Consider the following 7,940-nt stretch of genomic DNA (forward strand, 5'->3'; position numbering starts at 1 on the left):
CCAAGGGCCCTGGCGGTAGGGTGCGACGGAGGGGGACGGCGGCCGTTTCCGCGTGCTGGCGTGGATAAGTACCCTACCGCCAGGGGCCTTGGCGGTAGGCTATCTAACCCTACCGTCAGGGGCTCTGGCGATAGGAAAAAGGGTCAAATCTCGAAATTTTTTCAAACCAGGGTCAGATCCTGAAATTCTTTGTCAAAAGGGTCAAAACACGAAATTTTGCTGGCAGAAGGGTACTTTCACAGGGATCCCACCAAAAACCACAACTTCCCCGTCTTAGAGGGAAACAAGGACGGTGCCACCTGCGGCATACGCGTAATCAATGACGGAAGAAGCGAAAGAAGAGCGAGCAAGCCCCATATGGCCACTGGCAAGAGAGCACCACCAATGCTACCAGGCCTACCACCACCAGCATGAACAAAGTTACAAAAGCCTCGTTTGGTGCACAGGGAACCTGGGGCCCGCACGAAGGCGCTCCCGCTGTAGGCATCACGGGCACAGCGAGCCCACCCACGCAGCCGTCCGCTGTGCACGAGCAGTAGCAGCCTGCAAAATGTGCTCGAGCTGCTGCATGAACCCAGCAGCCAGACGCCCATGCGGCTCTGCAAGGTGCGACAGCGAACGATCCGGGTCGTCCCTATCCCGAAGAACCCGCCCATGCATGCAGTATAAAAATCGTTCACCGTCTCTAGAGGAATTCATGCTTCCAACATTCACTGGCTGATTGCGGGCCCTACCAGCACATCATTACCACTACACTTCAGTTAGTCGCGGAGACCGATTATAGAATACAAATCAGATTTGATACTGATCTTCGAAGTCGATTTGCAAAGGTGCAACTTATGCAACGTCCCACAAGGCTTAAGTGCCATTGCCCCTTTTGGGGTTCCCCTTGGCTCAATGGAAAAAAAACCAAAGGACATTGCTCCTCTCATTTACTTGGCCTCCTCGCGAAAAAATTGGAAAGTCAAGGAGGCCTTGGCGGATGATGCTTGGATTCGCAAGATAAACCTCAATATGATTCTGACCATGGAGCATCTTAGGCAATTTCTCACACTTTGAGAGCAAATTCGCCACACCCACCTACGCGAGGATGCCATCGGCGAGATGGTTTGGAAGCACTCAACAAGTGGTTTTTATTTGTCGGCATCGGCTTATCACGCACAATTCATTGGATCTATGGGCACCACCTTCCACTGCTACATTTGGGGCGCTTGGGCCCCGCCGAAGGTGAAATTCTTTGCTTGGCTTGCAACCCGTAATAGGATTTGGACGGCTGACAGGCTCGCTAGGAGGGGTTGGCAAAATAGTGGACTGTGTCTGCTTTGCCAGCGTGTGCAACAAAATGGAGCCCATCTTTTCTACAAGTGTCACTTCACCCTTAGAATTTGGAACCTCATCAAAAATTGGCTTGGTCTCCATATGATTGACATGGCAACTTGGACAATTTGCACTTTCTCTCGCTTTGGTGGAGAAACATGTCTGGAAGCAACATCCCCAATAGAAAGGCCATGGCATCCCTCACTATGCTAGTTGGGTGGACCATTTGGAATGAGAGAAACGCTCATATATTCAGGCACAAGTCAACACCTACGCCGGTCATCTTCGACATCATCAAAAGAGAAGCTAGACTTTAGGTTACTGCGGGTGCACACAAATTGGGTAGCATAATGCCGGGAGAGTAATGGACCTTATGTAATATGTGTGGTGTAACAAACAAACTCTATTCTCCTTTTTAATTAATGGATGAGGCAAAGCTTATGCCTCCGTTTAAAAAAAACAAGGCTTAAGTGCCCATTTTGACAGCCATTTCCGTTGCGGTGATGCGCTGACAACCTTTCGCACGTTTTCAGCGTTAGTGCGAGAGTTGTGGCATGGACAGTTGACGCCTTCCTCTAATCACCATACATGATCGGATGGCTCAGGACGCCAAATCTCTGTGGAAGGCCGTAGTAGCTAGCTGAATTTTACCTCTTTTTTATAACTGTCCATGTAACAAATGCGATGGAACCTTTTATTTTTGGGCAAAATTGATCCCTAACGCAATCGTACTAGCATATCCATATGCTCTTCATATCTATGGGGTCTAGCACCGCAACACTATTTGTCCGTGTCATTCGAAAATTAGAACTTCCGATATGGAATAACTCAGCTCTCGCCTAGGCTGTTCTCCTTTTGTTTGAAGATTGTGCTACAAACTCCAACATCAAATCTCTACACGAAGGAAGCTTACCGAATGCAAGACCAAAGGCCAAAACGGTGATGATGGCCTGAAGATTATAAAGCTAAGGCAGCCCAAATTTAGCAGTCAGAGGCTGGGCACGCCTATAACTCGCTTATAGCGAGCTGTAGGGTAAAGTATCAGGTACTTCCATCTTTGGGGTACTCCCGGTGCTTCAAGTTTAAAAAAACATTGAAAAATATTTTAAAAAATTCCTGAAAAAAGGTGAATGTTCGCAAGGAATGTAACTACAACTCCTAAGAATTTCAGGTCCAAACTCGAAATGTACATCAAGAAACAAAAAAGTGAAATCTGGCATGAATAGTGTAAGAAAAAGACAAAATCAACATTGACAGTATTCACATCTCGATTTCACATTTTTGTTTATCAATGTACATTTCGAGTTTGGACCTGAAATTTCTAGGGGTTGTAGTCACATTGCTAGCGAACATCCCTATTTTTTTCAATTTTTTAAAAACATTTAAAGTTTGTTTTTGAACTCGGAGCACCGGGAGTACCATAAGGATGGGAGTACTAGATATTTTGCCCGAGCTGTAGGTCGTGATCACCTGAAGAGAGCTAGTAGTGGGAGGCCTGGTTAGTTCTTCACTGCGGTCATCGTTGTTTGTTTTTATATTTTATATATAAATTTTAAATGAAAAATATCATGTTTACTTCTAAAAAACTAAAATCAAGATTTTGAACAATGTAAAAGTAATGTAAATTTTTGTTACCATAACTTTCAAAAATGTTGGTAGCTCCAAAACAAATGTCTGTGACATCAAAAAAATTCCCGTGTTTCAAAAACATGTACATGACTTTTTAAAAATATATATGCTAGATACAAAAATTTTCGTGCTTCAAAGAAAATATCAAACATTTCAAAAAACTGTTCCGGGTGTATAAGAAAAATGTACGATGCGTATGAAAAAAGTAAAGATTAACAGACATATTATTAAAATTGTAATAAAACATACAAAATATACTAAACCTATATAAAAAACTTTTAGATGTATACCGAAAATATATAGTGTGTATGAAAACTTTAGTCATGAAAACATATATTTTAAAATAAATTTTAGTAATGTATTTTCAAAATGTTAAAATGTTTCGGACGGTACAAAAATGTACAATATGTACCAAAAAAAGTAGACATCAAAACATATATTTGAAAAAAAATGTTAATCATGTATATGAAAAATGTAAAACGTATATAATAAAATCTTTTAAATGTGTACATAAAGTGTACATTTTGTTCGAAAAAAATACATTTCAGAAAAATGGACATCACAACATATATTTGGAAAAAATGTTCATAATTTATTTGAATTTTTGAAAACATGTATTAGAAAAATGTTCTTGCCGTATAAGAAAAGTATACAACGTGTAAGAAAATGTAGAAATGTGTTGAAAAAGGGAGAATGAAATGAAGCAAAGAAAACCAAACAAAGAAATAAAGAAAACAGAAGTTAAAAAGGAAAAAAAGAAAACAGAGAAAAACCAGTGAAAAAAAAACAAAGAAACCAAGAAAACCGGAGAAACCAAGAAAAAAAACAAAAAAATCTGAGGAAAACAAAGAAGAAAAGGAAGAGAATAAGATATCAGTAAAAACAAAGAAAGAAATGTGAAGAATTATTGGAAAACAACAAAGAGAAATAAAAGAATATCAAATCCCAGAAAAAGCAAAGAACAAGCTGCCTGACCAGCCCTTAAGCGCGCCCATTCAAGCAAGACGGTTGCTATACACGCTATAAGCAAGATATAGAAGGCCATGCCCGCACGCGAAGCACGGTACAACGGCCCAGCCCCACGGGTCGCTGCGCTATTGTTTCCTTCGCTGCTGCTGCGGGGTTTTGTTTTTGTTTTTCTTCTTTGGTTTTCTACTAGCACATATGCCCGTGTGTTGCAACGGGAGAGATAATTGACGTGTCCACTGAAATATCCGTCAGCACGGCCCAACAACATCCGAATTGTGCATGGACACCGCAGAGAGGCGCAGACTGAGGTCTAGCAGAAATTATGCGTGCCCCACCCACGTCCCTCAGTATTAGATCCTTTTTATTATTGCATTGAATGCATGCCATATCCTTGGTATTAATACCAATTCCTTTGTGTTATTCTCTCCTTCATTATTTTTTGAATCTCCCGTTCTTTTTTTATCCCTACTGATCACACCCTTTATTCTCTCCTTTCCTTATTACTCTGATAAGACAATTGAAATCAATCATTCATACTCCCTCCGATCCATATAGGCCCTCGTAACATATTTCATATATATAAAGATTATATAAAAGTTATATCATGCGTATGCATTTCCCAAAATACACCATAGCAATTAATTAGTTTAATTAAGTTTATACCTTGAATAGAATTTTAAAGTGGTTAACAGAAACAAATAATAACACGGTTGGAAACTATACATTTTTTAATTAAATTACATATACAAATTATTTTAATCCGAGTTACAATTGCAAAGTTATAGCATAATCATTTTAATATATTCTTTGTAAATAATAAAATTTAGGGAGCTAACGGGCTAAAAATAGTGCCAACTGGGCCTATTGCAGCTGAACACGGAATACTAACCAGTGACCAGGTGCGTGAAATAGAGGTTGCCGTAGTTGGGCCGAAGCCCAACAAAGAAAAGGCACTTAATGTTGGACCGTGGTTACTTAAAGAAAAAATCAGAGGCTTTTTTCTAAAACATATGATGTCTGACGGGTAGAAACGCTCCATACTTTATTACTCCCTCCGTCCCATAATGTAAGACGTTTTTTGACTCTAGTGTAGTGTCAAAAAACATCTTACATTATGGGACAGAGGGAGTAGTAGGTATAGATTTGTTTTTTTTGTTTTTATAAATTTTTTTCCTTTTCAGATTTGGCTTTTCTTCCGGTTTTTTGCATTTATATATTTTTTCTGTACTATAAGTGTTTGTCTGATATACCATGCACATTTTTTAATACACACTACACATTTTTCAAATGTATGGTGATTATTTATTTAAATACACACTAAACAAATTTATATTGTACGATGAAGATTTTTTATAGACACTGGTTTATTTAATAGTATATGGTGACCATTTTTATAAGAGAGAGTGAATAATTTTTTTATTTTTTCAAATAGGCGTAGGGGAAATGAAAAGGAAGGTAGATGCAAAACATGGGAACAAAAAACTTTGTCAGAAACTACACAGACGTGTTGGGAATGCGGGATAAGGTAACCCACGAAATCAATACATGTGGTCCCATGCTTTGAGTTTTATTTAAATTTTACTGAATGCTGCGTATGTGGGCCACCATGCTTATAGATCAACCATTCACACAGCCGGTGTGGGTCCCAGTATGCCAAGGTCTGGTCGCCTTTTCCCCTGTCTTGCTTTCGGGACTCCGTAAAAATATTGGCTATGACCGGATGTTTAGTTTCCTATGAAAACGCAGGCATAAGAACTTGAGGAACGTTTCAGAACGGCGCACCGGTCGAACGATTCGGCGGGTTGCATCGCGTGCGCTCGATCAGCCTACAAGTATCGTGCGTCTATTCCACGCTTTCTGTTTTTTTTTTGTCTTATCTTCTTCCTTCCACCTCAATCGATCAACTCCCATCCTCTTTCCCCGGCAAGTATCAACAGCCTCGTGTGCAGCCGTGCGCTCCCTCGCGGCCGCTGCAAACCAGCACAGAAACCCAATCCCATGCCATTTTCCTGCAACCTCATCGCCATGGTAGCGCCCTCGCGCCCTGCGCCTGTCGCCATGCCCGCGCGTGATGGGGCCAGGACCGGATGCTATGAGCTGCAAGCCAAGCGGTGCGACGATCGACGGCCGGAGATGCGACTGACACCGCACAAGTGGACAAGAGTTGCAACTATTGACAGAAATGTTTCAACAGTAGATATTAAAGTTTCAACCATAGTTAGTTTTTGCTACTACAGGCGAAGATTTTTGCTACATCCATCAAGGTGGAGCTGAACCTCGCGACGGCGGCGGCGCTGCAACCGTAATCGGTTTTTGCTACTACCGGCGAAGTTTTTTGCTACATCCATCAAGGCGGAGTTATGACCTCGCGACGGCGACAATGGTGATTTGCTGCAACCATAGTCGTGTTTTGCTACGACCGGCGATGTTTTTTGCTACATCCATTCAATAGCGTTGATTGACTGGTGGGCGTCATCGACGCAATTCCGTTCAACGAGCATCAACGACGAGGGGTGGTGGCGGAGCTACAACCAGAGCTACAACCGTGTTGCAAAATTGCTACTACCGGTGCCCCATTAAGCTACAACCGCCATCGCGGTTTGCTGCATCCTACAACGGATGTATGTTTTGCTGGAACCGACACTCGATTTTGCTGGAAGGCTGCGAGTGAGATGTTACAACGGTGAGGTCCTACGAGCGGTGACGAGCACGCCGGCGAGCTGCGGCCGTCGCCACTGGAGCTACAACTGTCGTCGGCAGAGCTGCAACCCGCGGGACGCAGATGCTGCATGTGTGGAGCCAACGATGAGGACGGCCAGCGAGGGCAGCGACCGGCGACAAGGACGGACGGCGAGGGTAGCAACCGGCGACGAGGACGACCGGCGAGGGCAGCGACCGGTGACGAGGACGGCCGGCGAGGGCGGCCCCCGGAGAGCACGTGCAACCGGCGAGACGAAGGGACGCGACAAGATCCAGGGGGTCTTTTTTTTCGTACGTGCTCGTGAGGAAGAAGAAGCGGATCGAACGGTTATGCGCACCCAAATCGAATGGCTGCGGGCCGACCGACCCAAATTTGGGCCGGTGCGCCGGCGCCTATCGCTGCCCTAAGAACTTTGCGGAGGAGCGGTTACATGAGATTCCTTCGTTTGGAACGGCAAAAAAGAAAACCATTCCTTGGACTAGCTTTCCTTTCGTTTTCCCTGTGTTTTTCCTCCGTCCCGAACATGCCCTTGGTGTCAATTTTTTTAGGATCAAAGTTGCAGCTTTATTTAACTCACGTAGTTCGGAATCTCATACGACAGAACAACAAGAACGAAATCCGGGGGAGCCCCCAACCAAACCTTACAAAGTTCATCACCCACTCCTACTCTAGCTAGCTTATGCGCAGCAACATTCGCAGAACGTCTAACCCACGATACCTTAAACTCTTCAAAAGACTTCAGCAGGGTTTTGATCTCCTCCACCAATGGCCCCGACGCCGAGAGGTCCTTTGAGTGATTCTTCAGCATATGCACCACTCCTTGAGAGTCTAACTCCACATGCACCCTTTGCGCATTGATTTCTCTCGCCGCCTGGAGAGCCTGCTTAAATGCCAAGATCTTTGCCACCTTGGGATCAACCACAACAGGGAAATTGTGACACATACCCGCTCTGAAAGCCCCCATATGGTCCCTCAGCACTACTCCTCCGCCCGCCTTGTCCCCCATTTTTGAGGTTGCTCCATCGGAGTTAACCTTGATCCACCCCTCTTCTGGCGGTTCCCGTTGCTGGGACTGTGGATGAGCTGGTATGTTGCTTGAAGTGGGATGCGCCAGCCTCCAATCCTCCATCTGCCGCAAGACCGTGGCCAATATTTCATGTGGTGGCTTGATCTTCTTCCCCTCTCGCGCCTCATTTCTGGCCAGCCAAAGGCTATACAACGCCTGCAGTACCGTTGCTTCTTTTTCATCATCAGATGCTCCCGCTAGCCACTTCAGTAGCCAACGTGCTACCTCTCTCTGGGAGTCCATATGGCATGGTGGGAT

This window comes from Triticum aestivum, chromosome 4D, assembly GCF_018294505.1.
Source record: "Triticum aestivum cultivar Chinese Spring chromosome 4D, IWGSC CS RefSeq v2.1, whole genome shotgun sequence".
Lineage (NCBI taxonomy): Eukaryota > Viridiplantae > Streptophyta > Magnoliopsida > Poales > Poaceae > Triticum > Triticum aestivum.